The 22,125-nt window shown below is 39.8% G+C and overlaps 1 long non-coding RNA gene across 2 annotated transcripts in view; it reads left to right on the top strand.

Moving 5' to 3' along the window:
• The window catches only part of LOC130559497 (uncharacterized), a 108,607-nt gene that overhangs the window by 2,476 nt on the left and 84,006 nt on the right, over positions 1 to 22,125 (top strand). Inside the window, exons 2-3 of one of the 2 annotated variants that reach the window (XR_008963585.1) lie at positions 3,424 to 3,586; positions 21,427 to 21,524. This is a non-coding gene — a long non-coding RNA (uncharacterized LOC130559497). Of the gene's footprint in view, positions 1 to 3,423; positions 3,591 to 21,426; positions 21,525 to 22,125 lie in introns of both variants that reach the window. The other variant, XR_008963584.1, reaches the window with a different exon arrangement.

Genomic DNA, 22,125 nt, shown 5'->3' with positions numbered 1-22,125 from the left:
AGAATTACTTGAATGCACCTTATCCCATTATGCTTAGTTGTTAGCACGCTGGCACCCATCCACTGCAGCGTGTCTGAATGTACACTGAGACTAATTTGCTGTATCACGCTCCGGACCAAACCCTTTTCTTGTGGAGGTGAGGCAGGCAGTGTGAAGACTTAGCCTGGATTACAGGACTTCAGAGATAGCGCTGAATCCAGCCCCCTGTCTGACATGAATTGATCGGATTAGAAAGGGTGGATTCCATCCTTGAGGGGAAACCAAGCACGTTGTATATAATTGACTTTTTTCCCCCTCCATGTCTTGTGGGTTGGCAGAGCTAGCAAAAGGGAATACTTTGATGGGTAAATATCAGAAAGGACTCGGGTTTGACCAGGTTGGTGGAGGCTTAGCAAGCCGATCGATATCGCCGGTGTTGAGTTGCGGCGGCAGCCCAGGGACACGGTGAGGAGGAAATGTCTCTGCGCCGCGATGCTCGACCTACGCATCCACCGAGGTCCGTGCGATTCTGCCGCGGGTCTCGTTTCAGAGGGTTTTGGTTGTTTACCGCTTTTGTGTTCCTTTTCATCCGCCTCCCCACCACCCCCTTAACTCTTAAACCTGGCTGCTTGCTTCTACACAGCGGAATAGACACACATGCTCCAGCTCATCAGAGTGGTGTGGATAAGGTTTCATCTCTTTTGGTAAATCCTCGTGTCAAAAGTGGAACTCTCACTTACAGCCTTGAATTGGGCACATCCGGTAACCTTTGAAGTATGTGTTGAGAATGCTCGCAGTCATCTGAGAAGGGCTCAGTAAATGTTAGGTCACTTCAGGTAAAAAGACAGAATGGAGGAAAAGGTTTAAGAAATCTTTTTGCTCTAACATCAGTCTCTGCTCTGTACATGAAGGATGGCGCTCAGTAGTCGCTGTAGACCAGATAGAACTTATTTTTTGAGGTCATTAAAGAAAATTCAATTACATTTTCTAGCAGATGTTTTTGGGGGTCCATCGAAAAGAAAGATGAGTTGTGTTGGGTTTTAATGGTTTTTTATTAAGTATCTTTTTTAATTAGCACGTGAATGGGGGAGGGGTGGATATTCCCAAGAGAGCCGCCCAATGTATGTTCTGCAATTATGCTGAATGGGAGGGATGTTTTAAAGCAGGATTTTAAAGGGTTTGCTCATATATTTAGGTACTCAAAGTAGAATAATGTGTGGAGATAAATCTGGATATTACTATTGTAATACCATTGTAACAAGTAATTTTGGTCCCAGTGTAATTTGAGTACATTAAAAGAAAAAAAAATTGCTAAATGTTTGAGGTCAGAATGGGTCAATAAAATAAATGTTTAATTGGGTTGATTTAAGACATTGTTTGAAGGCATATGTTGAATATATATGGGCTATATCTAGCTTTAAAAGGATAGTCCACCCAAAAATGAAAATTCTGTCATGAATTACTCAACCTCAAGTTGTTCCAAACCTGTATAAATTTCTTGGTTTGGTTGTACATAGCGAAATATATTTGAAAGAATGCTACCAACATAGATTTTTGGACCCCAGAACTGTTTGTTTTCCTAAATTCTTCAAAATTCCTTCTATTGTGTTTAACAGAACAAAAAATATACAGTAGTTTTTTTTCTACATTGGTAGTCAATGGTGCCCCAGAAATCTCAGTTGCCTACATTAAATATCTTTCTTTGTGTACAACCGAACAAAGAAACTCATACAGGTTTGGAACAACTTGAGGATAAGTAATTCATGACAGAATTTTCATTTTTGGGTGGACTATCCCTTTAATGAGCCCATTTGATCTTTGAAATTTTGTTGTTAGACCAGAGCCTCTGTGAAAAATTGCGATTCTCCACATAACCATGTGTAGAAAACAAAGCACCTCTACCGTTTTGGGAAAGAATTAGGTTGGGCTTAATGGATCAATTTTTTGATTATTAAAGCCAGGTCTCTGTGCTGAGGCGTAATGCGTTCAGCATTGATCTCTCGCCAATCTTTTATTGCCGTTACTCCAGTGCCTCTCGCATTTAAAAGATATGTTCACAAGAATAAAGATTTTACAAAGTGACACGAGGATAAATAAGATCTTAAGAGTGCAGAGATCACATTCTTGGAGAAAGGTACAGTGCAGACTGGAGAGCAGTCAAGGAAGCACTTAGAGAACCTTGAGGGATGCCACAAATTTTACAACTACATCATATATATATAAGTGTTTCTTGGAAAACATGAAGCGAAGAAAGGGCAGGCCAGTCTTCAAATCAATTTACTTACTGTATACCGCCGAAGTTTCAGCAATGGAGGGAATCATAGTGTGCAGGCAAAATATATTGTCTTGATCTTAGTTTAAATAAAGTCGATGTGAAGCACGTCATCCTTGTGACATTTGAAAAACAGATCAGCTTTAGAAAATGTTTTATTATATTTTGATTCACGCCACGGTCGGATGTCAGAGTAAACCGGAGTCGCTTCTCTGGCTGATGTTGAGGATAGTATAGAAAAAGTGCCCTCATGTGTTTAAAGGGCCAAGAGCATACGGAGTCTTTATTGACCATATGAGCAGAAATGAACGCGTGTAATGATTGTTGCATGCTGGGCCCATGAGCTGTGCTGCGAGTTGAACGATCAATATCCCATCAATAGCTTTTTATTAAAATTGTTCGCAAGCAAATCAAAATCTATATTGTTTTCACAGAAGAAAAGAGTGTGAAAATCCCATTTATATATTAGTCAGATGAACAGAGAGAAATATTGGTTTCTATGCATGATAGAATTAGGGCTCATTGCCTATACGTATTGTTGTTAGAATATCTCGCCGAAATTGATTTTCCTAAGCGATGCGTTTGTGATTAACTTATTTTCATTCATTTCAACTGAGCTGAATTAACTATCATATTACCCCGGTATAAAGATGAGATTAATAACACAAGTACTCATTATACTTATGAGATGAATGATATGCCGCACGGGCGGTATCGATTCGGCTGAGGGGAGAGAGTGCACGCGGAAGAGTCGCTTATCGCCACGCTCCGATCGTTTATTTACCGCTGTATATTGGGCAGTACAGGCCTTTTAAACAAGTCCGTTTTAACAGCTTGAAATATGAGGCAGCGAAATTCTCCATAGTGCATCTGTCACCACAAAAGTCGTTTTTCCACTCCTCCTTCCCACTCGGCATTGTTTTGAATTTAAAGCAGATCAGTAATCCTCCCTCTGTGATAGACCATTAGACATACAATGGAATTTGAAGAGCATCTTTATTTAGATCAACCATTCTGGAGATTACTGAATAAACTACCCACCTCTTCACTTCCTCCAGCTCGGAGATGAACGAGGGAGGAAAAAAGGAGAAAGCAAAACAGATAGTTGTGGAGGCTGAAAAGGATATTCACTGAAAGTTCCCTTTGCTGGGGTTTGTTTCCTATCTTTGCAGACGAGTGGGAAATCAAAGCCTGGAATGCTGGGTGAGCTCCGGGGAAACTGATGGAGGGGTTATGTCTGGACCGGAGGACGGATACTTCCTGTTCCTGCTGGAGTGACCTGCTGCTCTAAGGAGGAGCGAGAGACAAAGAAAAGGAACTGGAGAGAGAGAGAGAGTGAGTGAGTATAAAATGAGCAGTAATAATGAGGAGACTGATAATTTGAGGAAGGAATTGAATGTAGTCTGGCCTAGTGAGAAGCACTTTTCTGTGTCATCTTGGTCATTTTTTTTATCTATGATGTTTTTGGTGGCGTTGGTTTACTGGAGCCTGGTGAAGTTCAAAATTTAATTTTCATGTCCTTGAGGGCATTGAAGTTCATATACTATTCTAATGCACTTATTTGTATATTTATTATATGTAGAGAAACCACAATGTCTTAACTCGTATATCTCCAATAGAGTCATATAGCTGAATGAAAACCTTACATTCATATTTTACGTTTTTCACTGCTGGAATTAAATACTAAGCGTATCATGATATTACACTTTTATCCCTTTTTAAATACCTTCCCATATTTATCCAGCAGGCATTGTAATTATTTCAAAAGAATCTGCAGTTTCACATGCCAGCCAAAAGAGGGCAACATGAGTTCAGAATTCCATCACTTAATAGGACAGTGCAGTGGCTAGAGGGTTAAATGTGTATGTAACAACAATTTACATTTGAATTTGGAATGGCTTCTCTACTTTGTCAGTCGCCAGTTCAAAGCAGTTCGACTCTTTTGGCAACAAAGGGGGGTATTGTCACATCTGTGAGACGTTCCAGCTGAAATGAAGTTTCCTACCCATCAGTTTGTCATCATGAAAGGACCTCACCATTGCGATGTCTGAATGAAAACAATAGAGAAATTACATTTAACCTATCATTGCTGAAACAACCTGCTGTCAGGAGATAGCCAGAGATCATAAGCCTCATTATTTTTAGCCTATTCCACTGTTTCAGAGTGATGTGATGAGATTTTTTTATTTAGTCAGCTTAACAAAAATGTAGATTTAGCACTTCTGAGAAACACTGGTGATATTAAATTCCTTATTTCCCATTATCACTCATGAGCTTTCCAATATTACTGCACTCGTGATTTGCATCAATCAAAAGACATTCGTAGCAGAATTAAAGCAAGTTAGTTTTTTCCAAGTGCAGTGATTATTTGGATAGAATTTCAGTGATCTATAGAGTGTAATTCAGAATGTTGGTGTTAATTTGTCTTTGTGTTTATGTGTAAATTATGTAGAAATTAATTCATGCTTCAACATGTATGTATGGTAGTATACCTGAAAGGAAGAGGGTGTGTTTTAACTACAACCATTATGGTGAATTTGTACATCTGAGCAAAAAACACTGGCACATAAACACATCTTTCTTTAATAAGATTGATAGCCTGGTTTACCACAGGCTGCTGTCCTGGTTAGATGTCAGAGGCCACATCAGGAGACCATAAGGGTCAGTTGCACTTCAGTGTCTGACCAGCAGAGGGAGGTCTTTACAGTCTGGGCAGCCAAAATGAAGTTTTAGGGTAGGTAAAGACGTTACTCAGATTTTGGCACATATTTAGGGAGTTCTTCACTTTTTAAACATACTTTGTTTCTTGTATTTAATAAAAACACATGTTGCTAATGTTATTTTTAAATGTATCATTAACAATTGATGTCATTGTGCCTAATTTAAATGTCTTTGTTTTTATTAGCATTTTTAAAAGTATATAAAACCGCAATTAAGATTGTTTTTATTACGGTTTATTTTTATTCATTCGGTTCATGGCACATTTTACAGAATAGCTTTTCAATGTGCGTGCGTGTGCGTGCGCGTGCGTGCGTGTGTGTGTGAGTGAGTGAGAGAGAGAGTGTTTTTTTTTTGTCTAATAATTTTGTTCTCCTTTTAGTGACTGTGCTTTCAATCTCTTATCACTCCTGCCCATATTATTTCCATAACAGTAATGCACATGTAGAACAATTCAATTACGCTGGACATGCTGTACAATTAGGTTTTCCTGTTATGGAATTTAACGGTAAATTACTTGCATATTTCCCAGTCATTTGCAAGTATGCAGGGCCCATTTCATCCGTCTAGATAGAACTAGAGTAAAACCACACAGCTATTTTCCTCTATATTCACGTTCTGTTTGCCTTATATCAGAAAATAAAGGTCGAACACAACTCTTGAAGTTGAATGTGGCCAATTTAAACCTGTTTAAACTTGCAGTGCTGGTGCAGATTTCGAGATTGTTCTGAATATAACATTTCTGTTTTATCACAACCATCGCCATCATTTGCATGTGCATTGATGCTTGTGAGATGCTGATCTCCTGCAGAATGTCACATCAGACAGGTGTGTGCAAACACACTGTCTGCTTGTAAAGTGAAGTACATGCTCATTCGTTTGTGCATTCCTGCGATAGCTAATTATAAACTTCATATTCTTCTTCGTCTGTAACTGTGTTAAAGTGTGAATGTTTAGTGTAGAGATTTGCTGACGTCTGCATTTTGTATTTCAAAAACAAGAACAAAGAGACCCTTGTTTGTTTCTTCGCATTAAGCTAATTGATCACTGCATGCCTTTACAACTTTAATTGTATTAACTTAAAAAAAAGTGTTTATTTATAGTTGTAGAACACTCAGAAAATGCCTGGTTTCTATTAGCACACTGACGTAAAACAATCTGTGAGCTTTGTTGCATAAATCCTTTCATGATAGTCATCCTCGTTTCTAATTGCCGCATGCTATTTTAGTCTTCGGAGCCAAATCAAATCATTTCTCCACACAAGCCGTTTCGCTGTGGCGCAGATGTGCGTTGTCTTCTCAGTCTGCCCGCGTGGACCGTCACGTAGAAGCACGTCTCTTCTCGGAGCCGTAACTGACATGACACCTTCTTCTCAGCGTGGATCCAGGGATGTGTCTAATCGGCGCTGGCAGAACACTCTCTGCTTAATTTTAGCCATAATGGCTGTGAGGAGTGAAATGATACTTTAAAGAGGATAGAGAGAGAGAAAAGAAGTGAGAGAGAGAGAGCCAGTGAGAAAAAAACGAGGGAACTTGAAGGTGATTAGTTGTTCTGCAGAATCTTGGCTGTGGAGGCAGGAACACTAATCCTTGCTTTGGTTGGAGCCATTTTGCGCAATAGGTCCCTGATTCCACCCCCTCTCAATTTTAAGACCCGTGTCAAGCTCAAACTCCTCTCCTGCGCCTCGCTGCTCTCATTTCCTATGCCTTCTGGCGAAGCCTGCTATTTATAAGAAATCATTTTTCTTCTCGCTTTTATTTAATTCTTTCCTACTTGTTTGATTTTCTGCCCTGCTTAGGAAGGTGGCCAGATGAGTGGCAGGGATCCAGAGGGTTCCACCACTCGCATTCTCGCACCCAGAATTCTTTGCACTGTTGTGGACCAGCTGCTTCTTTGGCTACCTGAGCCTAAATAACACTCCCCACCAAACACAAGACATGTACACATGCATATGCTTAGAGTAATCTATATGCCCCGGAGCTCAAGGCCTTACTGTTCATACGCCTTTGTTGAAATCGCCTACATTGTCTTGTCGGTGCCATAGGCTTCTGACTATTGTCTGGTTGCAAGCACCATAACAAGCTCTCTGATCCAGATAATATATGTGTTCATTATTGATAGATATATTCTTATCAAAGCAAAGCTTTAAGCTCTTTATTTCTTGGTCTGCATCTGCTTTGAATGGACATCTATTTTAGGTTTAAAAAAATCTTTATTTCTTGGCACAGAACAAGTGTATTGCATAAACAGACATTGATTTGAATTGTTAAAAAAAAATTGTCATTGCAAATCTGCATTATCTATTTAGTGGTGGTTTATTTTTAACTTTTGGAACAGCTGGTCAGTATGAAACGCCATTGTATTTGAAGAAATTTCAAATTTTTTATTTTGTTGAAAAAGTAAAGGCAAGACATTTTCATTTTTTTGGAAACAAAATTGAAACTTTAATTTATGTCTTTGAGTAGAGTGCACTAGATTATGCTATATTTTCTAGGTGTTGATAAACCTGCTTGGAAAGTTTGTGTCACACATAGAATAATACACGGAAGTTGCTGGGTAAGAAAGAGATCAGCGTCAAGAGCTTCAGATCATGAACTCTGCGCATTTCTGCAGGAAGATGAAGCTCTCGTTGCTTGTCTTGTTCAGCTGTCAGTGCTGCGCTTCAATCCTCACATGCAGGTTGGTGAAATAGCTTATGCATAAGATACAGAAACCATATGGAACACAGCAAATGTTGAATTAGCTTCTGTAGAAATATTTTTTGTGGCTTTACTTTTTCTTTCTCAGCTCAGATGGCGGTCAAATTAATTTCCCTGACCTTCGAGTTTCCAGAGCAGCAGGGTTCAAATTCCACAGTTTCCTTTTGTGGCATTTCATTTTACTATGAAATACATGAAACAGGATAAAGAGGGCTTGGGGTGTACTTATTGATTTTGATTTCAAGGCTAGAAATAATAATTAAACCAGAACAAACTAGCACCTGGTCCTTGGGAGAGTGGTTTTGGAAATAAATCTGAGTTTAAAGGCCAATTTAAGTTGGTCTGGTAGAATTTGCTGGTTACGCTGGTTGAATGTTGGTGGTAGAATTTGATAGCTCTTATCCAGTTTTACTCCATCAAAATCACCACAATTATTATAGAGAGTTTAGTTAGAACTTTAAAAATATATTTGATTTTAGCCTCTCCGCAGAATTAAACTTTTACCAACAAGTATATTTTAAAAGTTTGTTTCCTGAAAATGCTTTTAGGGATTAGTATTTCAAAAGATGAAAAATGAGAATTGACTACATAAATGTCGCCAGACACCATCTATGAAACATTAACTGTGCCATTGTGTTGAAAAAAGAAAAGCTTGTCTCAATTGGACCATTAATAATATAATGAATGGGGTAAAGCTTTTGACACCTCAGAGAGTCAAGGCATGAAGTCTCTATTTCAGCGTGTTGTCTAGAAACGCCGCTCTTCTGTCCTTGCCAGCCACATCTAATCAATCGACAAACGACGGGCAGAAGTGGCAGAAAAGAATTAATGAACGAAAAACTTTTTTAGACCTCGTGTCACCTGATACCAGGAAACTTCGTCTGAAGACCCTAATGTGAGCGGGAGACGACCGGGGACGATGGTGTCCGCTGAAGGATATTGATATAGATTTTAATAAATGTACAGGCGATGACATCTAAAATGCGGCTTCCACAATGCAGGTTGACAGTGTATTTGTACTAATAACCCCTAAGAGTGGAGATGAAATAGTGGGTGCTCCACTGTAGCCGTGATTAATGTGGCTGAAGTAATTAAATTCCATTAGGCCCTGGGATCACCTGCCAGTGGGAAGCGGGTGGCAGGCCGTGGCGAGACAGCCGTCCAGGACCCAGAGACTAATGCTTTTTAAAGCAGCGCTCCCGATCCCAGCCAAGGATACGCTAACGTAGGACATCTGCTCTCTGTTGATGGCTGAAGGTATTGATGCATTGGGTCATTAAGGGGGAGGGGGGACACCGAGAAGATGGAGCCAGCGTAAAGCCGTGTTTTTGGTGCTGACAGGAGAGATGCACCATAGGAAATGCTTCCGCCGTGCCTGCGTTGGCAGCGTGCTGTAATCTCAGGGTGTCGTGGGCAGCAGAAGTCTGGCTGTGGGCGTAGCTTTGCTCTGGGTGCAGTGTCGGGCTGTTGTTTTTGATCTTTTTCCTCTGTTTTTCTTCCTCCTGGTAGATGGGTACAGCAACGCCCCCTCGTCCCCTGCTGTGTTGCGGCAGATTCCGGAAGACTGGCATCATTTCGGGCATAGAGAGGCCCGTGCCCTTTGCAAATGGCTACAGTAATGGCCCACTTGGGAAGCAACGGGTCGCCATGGATGCGGATGCGTCCAGGTGCCACAACATAAGCATTTCATTAAATATTAAAGCGACCGCTTTCGGTTACAGAAGCGGGGGATAAATTGGCCACGTTCCAAAAGTGCCTAAATGTATGTGAGATGAGAGAACATCTCACTCTGTGTCTGTGTCGGTGTGTGTGTCTCTCTCTCTCTCTCTTACGGTTTCTCTCCTTTTTTCATGTCTCCTCTCTCTAATCACTTTCTGGTTTTACTTGACCTTTCTTCTGCTAATTAGTTGCCTTCTTGAAATGCATTATGGGTAATCTATCTTGGGCGATCCAGCTTCCCTCTTCTCGCTTCGGTAATCACTCTAAACGTATGAATGATTTATTCAGTGGAGCCATTTCTCACAATCTTAAAATACACAAACCATAAAATACAACCCAATTATTACCTCACGCCTGCAGACCGGACCTAGCGCGCTCCTGTGTTGTGTAATTGTGGTGACATTGAAGGAGAGCGTTGTCTAGAATGCGCACAAGCAAAAGTGGGCAGGAACTTGCAGCTGTCTCAGGAATGCAATTGCACAGATGAGCGCAGTAATGTGAGGTGTTGAGATGTGCAAACGCGCACCCATGCTGTGTTAAATGCTACGTGTGCGGCTGTCTGAGCGCGACTAGTTTTTCCAGTGGCTGAGGAAAGAGCCGCAACCTGAGAACGTCCCTGTTACACACGTGAAGTAAAATAATACAAACCGTTATTCACAATTTTCTAAACAATTTTTTTTTCAGTGGCTCAAATGATATCAGCTTTTTAAAATCTATGCATCTTGACAAAAACACACATGCAACTGAAAATCAAAATGGGACACACTCGCATCAACGGGATGCTGTGTATTTGTGTGTGTGTGTGTGTGTGTGCGTGAATGGTTTGTGTGTTTTGATATGTGCACACATTGGAAGTGGATACAGCAGATGTGTGGACCGGGGGCCCCGGCTGCTGCCAGCTCCTGGGATACTGTGTTGACAAGTGCCTTCAGGTGCACAACTCTCCCCATTACACACATAACAGAGTTAGTCCCTTACACAGGATCAGAGCCAGGGAACACTGTGTAAGCCTGTGTGCTTGTGTGTGAGAGAGAGTTTTAACAGACTGACAAGGAGTGGTGGTGATTTGAAGAGAGAAGTTTGAAGGTAATGCAATTAAGATCACTGGTAAGATTAGTACTTTTTTAAAATTAAAAAAAAAATTACCTCACAGCAGCCATATCATAAGGTTGAGCTTTTAAAATAAAATTCCTTTACAATATATTTTCAGAAATCCAAACCTCCTTCCTAGTCCAAGGAGACATTTGATCATTTATCAAGTATGGATCATTCTGATTTTTTAAACTGGCTCCATGCAGTCACTTAAAGGAATAGTTCACCTTTAAAATTAAATTCAGTCATTATTTACACGCCGCCTTGTCATTTCAAATCTTTATGACTTACTTTCTTCTGCAGAACACAAAAGAAGATATTTTTTGAAAAATGTTGGTTACAGAAAACCATTGGTCCCCATTGACTTGCATTGGTTTTGTGTCCATACAGTAGAAGTCAATGGGGACCAACGGTTTTTGGTTACCAACTTTTTAAAAAATATATTCTGTTGTGTTTGGCAGAAGAAAGAAAACCACACAGGTTTAAAATGACAACAGGGTGAGTAAATGATGACAGAATTTTCATTTTGAAGGTGAACTATTCCTTTAACTAACAAGGAAGCACTAAAAAGCATATACAGAAGCATATATCAAAATATTTTATAAACATAAAAGATATACAGTATATATATAAAATGTCCAAGTTAAATAAAAGAAAAAAGCATTTAAGTTCCCTTAAAAGAGAAATAAATAATAAGTATCATAGGTCTCCTTTTAAACACGGTTTGATCTTTGCGTTTGTATATGCTCAATTTATTAACGACAGGTCAGTCCATGCTGTTAATATTTTCACATTTTTGTTTTACTTTCTTTGTGTGAAATTGTTACTGAATGTGTCTGAATAGATGACACATGCCATTGTTTCCCTGAGAATTATGTGTGTATGTCTCCATATAAATATGCATCAATTAGATATGATGTAAAGAGAAAGGACAATTTATTGCTCTGAGGATTTATTCAATTTAACTCTGTAATTGCTTGCAATTCACTTGCTCATTATAGTACAATTTAGTGCATTTAACAGCAGCTGTTATAGAGTTAATGACAAGAGCTATAGGGAGGATCTACATTATCCCAAATGACTCTGTTCAAGGTGTAATTCCAAACTCAAACACACAGCATGAAGGAACACCATAAAAGAGCTTTAAAGAGAATGGGCATTTTAAAACAGAAAGATTGTTGATTTTCATGCTTAACTCATATTTGACTCTTATCTCCCTAAATTTATTTTGGTGCATAAAAATGTTGCCTACACGTTACAATTTTTTCTTTCAATTAGATTCTCCTTTTCATTACCTTAATTTAATTTTGCCTGAATTTTATTATTCGCGATGGTGATGTTTTTATTTTTTGATTTTCAGTACTGCACAAGCGCATTTTCTCATAAATTAACGAAATACCTCAATGCAATGTTTTTTTTACAGTCAGAACAATTTTAAGGCAATACAGATACTTAATAAAAACATAATTATTATTATTATAATATTCAATTTTATTTAAATAGCTCTTTTCACAATGTTGCATTGTTTCAAAGCAGCTTTACAGGAAGACAGACAAAATAAACCAAAAAAATTGTCCTAGTATTAAAGTAACAAGCGGCCCATCTTTGCTCTTAGTAATGTTAATTTTTTGGTTATTGGGTAAAATATGACCCATTTTGTGAGATTTACCATCATTTTTATAATTGAAAAAGCAATCTACTGTATACAAGTTGTTTTGCATGTTTATTTGTATATTCTCATTTGTGTATGTCTGTGTTAACCTGTGTGTGTCTGTGTGTGTGTGCATGTCTGTGTGCGTGTGCATGTCTGTGTTCATGTTTGTATATCCCGGTGGGGACCTAAACCTGAATGCACACCAACTCAATGGGGACTCGTGTCACCGTGGGGACCAAAATTGAGGTCCCCATGGGCAAAAAAGCTTATAAATTGTACAGAACAATATTATTTTTAAATCTAAAAAAGCAAAAAATTTTCTATGATCTTTAGGTTTAGGGGTTGGGGTAGGGGATAGAATATACAGTTTGTACAGTATACAACTCATTACGCCTATGGGCTGTCTCCACGGAGATAATAAACCAGACATGCGTGTGTGTGTGTGTGTGTCTGTGTCTGTTTGTGTGTGTCCGTGTGTGTGGGTCTGTCTGTGTGTGTGTGTGCATGCGTGCGTGTGTGTGCGCGCATGTCTGTGTGTGTCAGTCACTATTCGAGAGGTGTGTGAACTGGCTGTGAAGATGCCTTTGAACAGTGACTGTGTTTTTGTCTGATTGTTTACCACTCCTCTCTCTCTCTCTCTCTCTCTCTCTCTCTCTCTCTCTCTCTCTCTCTCTCTCTCTCTCTCTCTCTCGGCTGTAAGTCTAAAATTTTAATTATGCTGCCTGACAGGCTCGGTGCGTGATGCACGGCCCTGCATCCATCACGGCACGAGGGCCGGTGGCGGCCCGTGCCTCGCCTCGTTCCCGAACGACGGAGCAAGGGCTGAGCAGCAGGTGCCATATTACTGTGTACAGAAAAGCAATTAGGAAGCATATTGGATGAATGAGGAGTGCATTAATATTAGCGAGTACATTTGTCAGTGGGCTTGATGCGAGTCTTTTTCTTTTCTTTATGCAACATTAAGATTGTGGCGCTCATAAATTCTCTGCTTAAATTGCCATCTGTTTCCCTGTCAGGGTACTCGGAGAATCTGAGAGGAGGGGAATATAGGAAAGTTTTCTCTATTTTGTTCTCTCCCATATTTTTCTTTTTTTGTGTGCCGGGAGAATATGGTTTTGGACACGTTAACTCTCGTGTGTCTAACTCTTCTCTCATTCCTTGTCTTGGTGTATGGTCAAAAAACAGTTTTTTTTCTTATAGTGGATATATTTTGAGCAAGAATATGCAAAGCTTAAATTTTTCATAATCGACTATTTGATGGATTGCCCAATGCCCACTGTAGTTGACTGAGCCCTGTAAAATTAGCCCGGACACCTTTTTTTAGGAGGGAAATTTAGACATACTGTATTCTTTGTGTTTAAAAACAGCTAGATGGAAAGCAGTGTAGTGGAACAGAATGCAGAGGTCTTGAGATGTTTTGAAAGGTTGGACACTGCTGTCTTAGAAACTGATGCTGTCAAGCATGAAAACTCGCATCCTTGTGATCTTTGTATTCGTTTTGGGTTTGGCTTTTTAAGTTTTGGTTGGAATTAAAGGTGAAAGTGTCTTTGCAGTGTAACACCTTGATTTACTTATGTCTAAAAGCAAAATCTTTCTTTTCTCTCTTTTTACGTTAATTCTTTCTTTCCTTCTCTCTTTCTCTCTCATTGTCTTTCAGCTGTAGTGGAAGAGCTGCTCATCACTCGCTCTCTTTGGCATGATGGCCACATTCTCAGGGCTATCATCTCAATAACACGGACGGCTTAATGATGGCACGTCCAAGTGCTGTCACAGAGAGATTACTGTCAGTGCGTCCCATGCCCGCAGGGGATGTGGGGGTGTGCTCGGCTCGATTTGGAGGGGGGAGTGGGGAGTGGGGGGTGGCATAGAACCACATGATAATTAGCCAGCCTGCAGTGTGCATAAAGCAGTCTGAACGGAGTGTCACAGGAGCCACCGCATTCACTCTTTGTGTATAACGTACAAGTAACAGGAAAATGTTGGATTTGATCAGCATTGATGAGTTCGCAAACAATATGCTTTGTTTCCCCTTCCAGATTGATTCGAGTGTGTGGGGATTACAGGAAGATATACGGATTGTAAAATCAGCAATACCGTGAGACTGTCATCTGGCTTTAAACAACATATCATGTGTCATTAAACAGCCCTAGCAGCACTATCACCGCAGACAGTTAATATACACTTCAACCACACACACATAACACACACACACACACACTCTGGGCCGAGTTACTTGTTTTAATGCACGTCAGTGGCCGCCAAATCTGACCGTCCAGTGCAGTAGTGCTCGCGCTGGCTGTCTGTTATTAAAACATTCTCCCTTCTGAGAATTATTTTCAAATAATGCTGTTGCCAGAGTTGTCAGCCAGCTAAGATTTAACTGACTTGTCAGTAGCTCGCTGCCATAATCTGTACTACAGGCATTGGCACCGAGATTAAAGATCAAGAGATTTTAGGAAACAAAAAAAAAAGAGTGTTTGGCCAATACGTGGCAAAATTCCCCAGCAGATCCTAGTGTTTAATGTGGGTAGTTTTTAAAAGACCTCCCTGCGCGCGGTGGCTGGAAAAGCTCCTGTGTCCATTTTGGAAAAAGAAGGCAAACTTGGCACGTTCACTACCTGGTGTTCTGAATTAGTGTGCGCTTTCTTTCTCCTTTCTTCTTTTTTATTCTTTTGTTTGCTTTTGGATTGCCTAAATGCAGACTTAAAGTGATAGTTTACCCAAAAATAAAAAATATTTTACTTTTACTCACCCTATTGTCATTTCAAAACTGTATGACTCATTTTCTTCTGCAGAACACAAAAGAAGATATTTTGAAGAATGTTGGTAACCGAACAGGAGGGGTACCCATTTACTTCTACTGTATAGACACTAAACCAATGCAAGTGAATGGGTACCACCGTTGTTCAGTTACCAACATTCTTTAAATTCATTTAATTGCATTTACTCTTTACAGGAAACAGTCGTATTGGTGCAAAAATCATGACAGCAGCTGTATCTAAGGCAACATATTTACCGTGACAATGTGTGTTTTACTCCGACTTCAATGCCACACAGAGGTACTGTAAAAAACGTACAAGAATCACAATTAAGGGAGAACTGTTTATTAGCTCCTTGTGTCTGCCGGTTGTTAATTCTCATTCACTGGCAACAGAAAACAAGTTGTGCGCCGATTGTCATGACAACGCTAACGTTAAAGGTTTGATGCAATAGACTTGCTTAAAATATCTGTTCTGCAAACGCTGCCTCTGTTTTACGAAAAGTCTGTAATTAACTCAGCTGTCACTCATCTGTAGACCCACAAATCATGCTCAAGATGTGTGCCTAGACCCCCTATGGCTGATATCACTTTTGCAATGAATATCCTATAATCAATATAATTCATGATAGTTCACCCGAGACTTTCTTTCTTCCGCAGAACACAAAAGAAGATATTTTGAAGAATGTTGTTAACTGGCCCCCATTCACTTGCATTGGTTTTGTGTCCATACCATAGAAGTGAATGGGTGCCAGTGCAATTCGGTTACCAACTTTCTTCAAAATATCTTCTTTTGTGTTCTGCGGAAGAAAGAAAGTCATACAGGTTTGAAATGACCGACAAGAGGTTGAGTAAATGATGACAGAGTCTTAATTTTTGGTTGAACTATCTCTTTAAAATTCCACATTGATATTGCTTCTTTAAACACTTGCGTGGCTACGATTGTTTGGACCTTTGCTGGGCGGGAAATGTGGAAAGCAGACCTCTTGAAACTTTAATTCAATACCCCTGGGATCCACTGTCTGTTTGATAGTAGTCAATCGGTGTTTGCATATGTATGTGTGTGTCCACAATTGCGAGTACCTGCGGGTTCTGTGTCTTTGGTATAAATCACATTGGTAACAAGACCAAGTTTATCTCTCCTGTAATGCAGCTGAATCTCTCAACAGGTCCGTGCATGATCCAGTGCTATTACGCTGTCTAATACAGTCTCATTGTTATTCATGGGCTATAACGTGGCTCGTTTTTTTCTCGGCGCTTGCCTTCCCTCACAGCTCCGTTTATGAATTGCTCTGTAACCTCTTTTAAGAGTGCCGTCTAATTGATCTAATTCAGTGCTAACGGATGTTCTCTGTTATTACAGATGATCTTAGAGGCAAAGTTGGTAAAAGCATTAATAATCCGCACTCGTTGCATGGTGCCGTGGCACGCCTGAACGCGCCGGGGGTAATCACACGGTCCATAGGGGGCGCATGAAGGCATTATTAATATCAAGGCTGATTGGTCGGCCCACAGACGCTCACCTAGGAAGGTGGTAGGTAGGATGCATTCAATTCGGCAACAAACCCACACCACTGCTATATCCTTATACTTTCACACACGGGTGCCGAGACTGCTGCTAGACATGCGGTGTGTGCGATACCTTCCTTCCTGTTTTGTACCTGACATGCTATCACAAACCTACAGTCAAAAAGCTTCTGTTCAACAACGTGATGATGCTCTGGGGCTGTGTTGCATCACGAAACCAGGAGAATATTTTGCTAGCCCGGTGAAGGTTGTTTGATATTTCCCATCCTCTCTCGCCTTCCTTCTTTCTCTCTCCTAATTCGCAGTATGATGACAATAACATGCACGTCAGCCTTAGCGAGACCTTTCGAAATGCTGCCGGCCGCCCACTCCCCTGCCAAGGTCGCCGCTAAAAGGCGTCTCACTCTTCCGCAAGTGGCTTCGTCTTCGCGCAGACTCGCTGGCTAGCCCTGAAAGATGTAATTTTCTTCAAATGCACTTCTCCGACTAGTTTGTCTATTTCCGCGGTGCCCTTTTCCAATACGAGACGGAGACTCTACATCGCAGCTACTTGCGCAAATCACCCGGCGGGGCGGGGATCTGAGAGGGACAATTTGCCAGCAGTATGCATGAGTAAGCAGGGAATTTCTCCATCCATTTAGAGTGACCAGACTGCTCCCTGACAAGCAGATGAGAGGAGAGAGAGAATATAGAATTCTTGTGCCTAACATGGTCCTGTGAGGGAACTGCCTTCAGGTGGCTTTTGCCATGTCTGATCTTTCTCCGGCACAGTCTGGTTTTCCATTATCTGTACTTGTTTGTTGTAAGCTGGTTCAAATTATGGGAGTTTTAATCATGATATGTAAGTGTAATGTATTCATTTCTTGCTTGTGTCTTGCTACAATAGAAGGTTTCATCGGATGCACGCGCTTGGCCCGAAGTTAACTTCCGTTCTGTGTTTGTTTATCAGTCTGCTTAATGGCTAATAATATAACTATTTATATTTTCATCGATTTATATTCATTTTAAGCCAGTCGCCCTTTCTTCAGAATCTCTAAATGTGGTGTGGTTTTTCAATTAGGAGGGCAGTTTGCCTTGTGATTTTACCCAGCCAGAGCAGAACAGCAGACGGAATTGGCAGGTACAGTAGCTCTCTACACAGCACATGAATTCTTAAGTGTTCCCACATCTTGTATGAAAGACTGTGTAAATTCTCCCTGTCCTGCTTTAAAAATCACACCGACTCAAGAGGTCACCTCTTCCCAGTGAAGTCTACTTCAATGAGATGTGTTTAATGATACAGACATCACAACCAGCATTACTGCTGTCATACTGGACAATAAAACGCTTGCTGAACAGTAAAGAGCAGGAAGGCACTTTTTCTGACATAATCCTGACACTTCTCTGAGAATTTTTTTACTGGGTTAACCAATCATACACCAGTAGGTTTATTTTCTATTTCCTGTTTGTTGTCTCCTATTTTATTTAATGAATATGTTTGTAGTGCTGACTTTACGGTTGCCATTTTTTTACTAATTGTATGTGTGGCTACTGATTTGTACTACACACCAAGAATGAAACTATAAAGATAACATGACTACATCGATGTCTATAGGCAACTTATGCTTGAACTCTAAAATTGAAATGTTTGAGCCCTTTAAATTCAAATGGATTTTGATTGGTTGGCAATGTTTTACTGTTCATTCAGTATCGATATTGTTATAGTTGTGGTATGGTCTATTTCTGTTTCTTTTATTATTCGCTATGAAAACAGAACACATTTTGTGTTCAGTTAAGGACAACACACAAATGTTAACACATCTCTGTGTTATTTCTGGGACAACACATTTTGTGTTACTTTTAACACAACTTGTGTTGTCCCTTTCATTTATTTCACACAAAATCAACACAAATGTGTTAAAAATAACATCATGTGTTAAAGGAGTCATATGGCGCGAATATATGTTTTTCTGTGTCTGTTATAAGTTGCCCATGCATGTATTAGACACGAAAAATTGCAAAAATTTAAAAAAGTGTCGGAACAAAAGATGCATTCTATCTAAAAGCGAATGCTCACCCAGACCTGCCTGAAACGCCTCGTGTAACCACACCCCCACAAATCTACATCAGTTCATGGTATGATTTGACTAAGACCGCCCAAATGTATACGCAAGTAAGGTGGGGTTAAAAACATCCGTGCGTTTCAGAGAGGCGGGGCAAAGTGGAGATAAAAACATGCACGGTATGTGGAATATACAGCATTTTTGAACCTTGAATCGTGTATACACATTGCATTACATCTAAAACAAACCATAATATTCGTTTTAGCCATGTCATATGACCCCTTTAAATAGCTTAACACATTCTTTTTAAGAGCATTTATCTTTTTCTTTTTAGAAATATTTTTAAAACTTTATTGTCCATTGTGTGAATAGACCTTAAAAGGACAGTTCACCCATTTATTCGAAAAAAGATATTTTGAAGAATGTTGGTAACCAAACAACATGAGCCCAAAAATCTTTTTGTTTTATTAAGGGCCATGCACAAGTTTTATGTGACATAAGTGTATAAAAGATGACAGAATTTTAAACGTATGGGTAAATGATTCTTTTAAGGCACCTGTGTGCTAATTTGTGTTACTTTTTCTGTTCAAAAAGATGTAACTTCCAGATTCTCTTTGGCCTTTGAGATTTCCCTGCTAGTTTACATGTGGAATACTGTTTTTAGAGTACACAGAGATGGAACTGCATGCGTGTGAGTGTGTGATGCCCTCCAGCCAGTGGTGCGGTTGGGATGATGCGCTCTCTCACAGAGCGCAAACCTTGATCAATACCCCACTATGGATCGCTCCAAACCCGGCCGCTCCTGCTAGCTCTTTATTTCAATATCACGGCTGTTTGAACACTGTAGCCAGAAGCCCTAGCTGAAATGGGCTCATTCTCTCTTTCTCTCTCCCTCCACCTTCCTCACTCTTTATGGGTAGTTTTGTAGAGGATAGATTGCCAGAGGCCACAGGCAGAGGACAGCTGTGTCACTTACCTGTGTTCTCCATTCCTGTCCAAACTAAGAGGAAAAAGTTGCCGTTTAGTTTTTCTGCTGCCTTGCATATCAACGTAATTTGTATTTTGGAGTGTATAGTAGAGAAAGAAGGTCTTTAATCATTTCCCATATGACCTCACCAGCCTTTTTGAGCGTTCCTGGGCTGAGAGGGAGGGATGTGTTTTTTTTGCCCTCTCGTTGTAAGATTCAAAGCAAACACCAGAAGTGTTTTTTGTTTAAAATCCATCTCTTTAACTGCATTTAAAACCCTTTCGGACACATGAATCTGTGTTTGAAAGAATTCACACAGAAATGCTCATACAGGTGGAATTCAATGTGAAGACTTTCAGTGGAGTGTTTGTATTAGTATTTACCTTACACGGTGAGATGATACATAAAGTGTGAATATGAGTTCACAGGCTGACCCAGATGCGTTAAAGTGGGTCATGGGAGTGGCCAGGTCTTACGTAGGAGGCGGACGGTGAGATGTGTGGGATACTCTGAGTGGGTTGGGGTTCTTTGCCTTGATTAAACCAAATTTGGAATGGGAATTGTTGCCCCATACTCATGCTATTGGTTAAGCAATATTGCCATGCCAGGCTGGTTTAACATTGACATCAATATTAGCGTTACTGTGGCTCAGTTGGCAGAGCATTGTGTTAGCAGTGCAAAGGTCATTGGTTTGACCCTCACGTAACACACATTAAATGTATACGTTGAAAGCAATCGCTGTATAAAAAAAACTATATACTAAAATAAAATAAAATTTCAAGTAAAATTGCATGTGTTTCATGTTATTCTTGTACATTTACAGTTTTTTCCTGTAATGTTTTAAGTTTTTTTAAAGTACATGGAAAAAGCTTAAAAAAGTGAAATTCTGTAAAATTGCAGTTTATTACAGTCCTGTAAGATCTTATTTAAATCCAAAAATGTCTTTAGTCCTGATGTATTTCCTGTTTGAAACCGGAAGAGTGGGCAAGACATATCACAGATCTTGTCCAATTTATTTATTTTTTGTTTAGTTTGTTTTTTTAGGTTTTAGGTTTCAACTAAATAACTTCTTACTTGTTGGTTGGTTAGTTTTGTTAAGGACAGGAACAGCATAATTATTTTAGTCTCTTTGGTTGACAATGCACACATTGTTCTTAATAATTTGAGTCACATAATGTTATTGTGCTGTAGGTTCATTTTCTGTCTATTTACGATGATACACATTGTATACGGGCTGTCCAGTAATGCCATTTACTCTGTCATCTCCTAGTAACCTCACAACCCTTGTCAGCCCATCTACCATCATGCAACGCTCTCGGATAGTGAGTGCTATAGGGCAAGCAGCTCAAATGCTGTCATCCGTCTGTCCTGTCTTCATCCTCTGCTTTCCTCTTTTCCTTCCTTGCTTCTATTTCCTGGTGGAATGTGGTTTATCTGTCAGTGTCTTATGACTGGTGCCTTCTCTCATTATAAAGTAACCTTGGTCCAGCTCAGTCCTGCCAAGAAACCTCAATTTGGGGGAAGGGCCTTCAGAAATCAAAATGCAACAAAACAAGGCATTGTCATGCACTTACTGTAGATTTATTAATTTAGGGAAGGTTTATCTAAGATGAAAAATAATTTACTGACCCTCATGTTGTTCTGAAAATGTTTACCTTTTTGCATGCGGCATCATATAACATATATGTTAAAAAATATGTAAGGGGAAATGCAGTAGCTACTTCTTTACATACAATGCAGGGACATCGGCACTAATGTCACAGAGCTCAAAAAAATCCCCAAAATAACCAAAGTAATTGCTCTAGAGTTCTATACTTCAAGTTTTCTGAAACCTTACAATTGTGTGTGACAAACAACCTTGAAATTTAGAATACAAAGTTTGTTCATTTTTAGGTGAACTATCCCTTTAAGAAGCGTAAATTTTATTGTCATGATATTTAACTGTTGTACCAGCAAATCTGTTTTCTAATCATTCTCTTTCTTCTGTGTGTGTCCCCAGGAGTCATTTCACAGGCTGTTTATGGGGATGAGAGGCTGCTGTGAGCTCACCCGATGGCGAGTTAACCGGTTGGAGGAAAGCCAGTACGGCTCAAACAGGTAGGAGCCGTGCCAATCCCATCTTGTCCCATTCTGTCCTGCCTGCTGACACCCATTGCCTGTTAACCTTTAATAGAACACCTATCTCTTTTTATTTTAAATGAAGATAATGTGATTTGGGTTGCTTTGCCACATTGAAAGAATTACTTTGATGGAAAAGCACTGTTGGAGTCAGATGCTCTGAAGGACCTAAAGTGTGATGGTTTTATTACTCGATTGACTTGACCATTTCCTTTTCTCGTCATTTGTCAAATTGCACTGATTTTATTTATTTATTTGCCACTTGTATTGATAGCTATAGCAGAGAGCTTAATTGTGTCATCTGTGTCATATTTCAATGTGTTGGAATGTGCATCAAGGCCAAGGATATGACAATTGTAGGATTTAGATTTTTCCACCACGGTCAGGTAGTTCTCCTATGTGCATTCAATACAACAGGATTGCATTTACACAAGAAGACAACAAACAAATCAATGCTCTTATGTCTTCCTTTAGGCCCAGGTATACAGTATCTGCCATCTTTCCATTGCTGATATAAATCACATCCATCCCCTTCAACGATATCAGCAGATGACAATTACTTTGCCTTCCAATATTTATT

Source organism: Triplophysa rosa, linkage group LG9, assembly GCF_024868665.1.
Source record: "Triplophysa rosa linkage group LG9, Trosa_1v2, whole genome shotgun sequence".
NCBI lineage: Eukaryota > Metazoa > Chordata > Actinopteri > Cypriniformes > Nemacheilidae > Triplophysa > Triplophysa rosa.
This window is presented reverse-complemented; position numbering and strand designations above follow the sequence as displayed.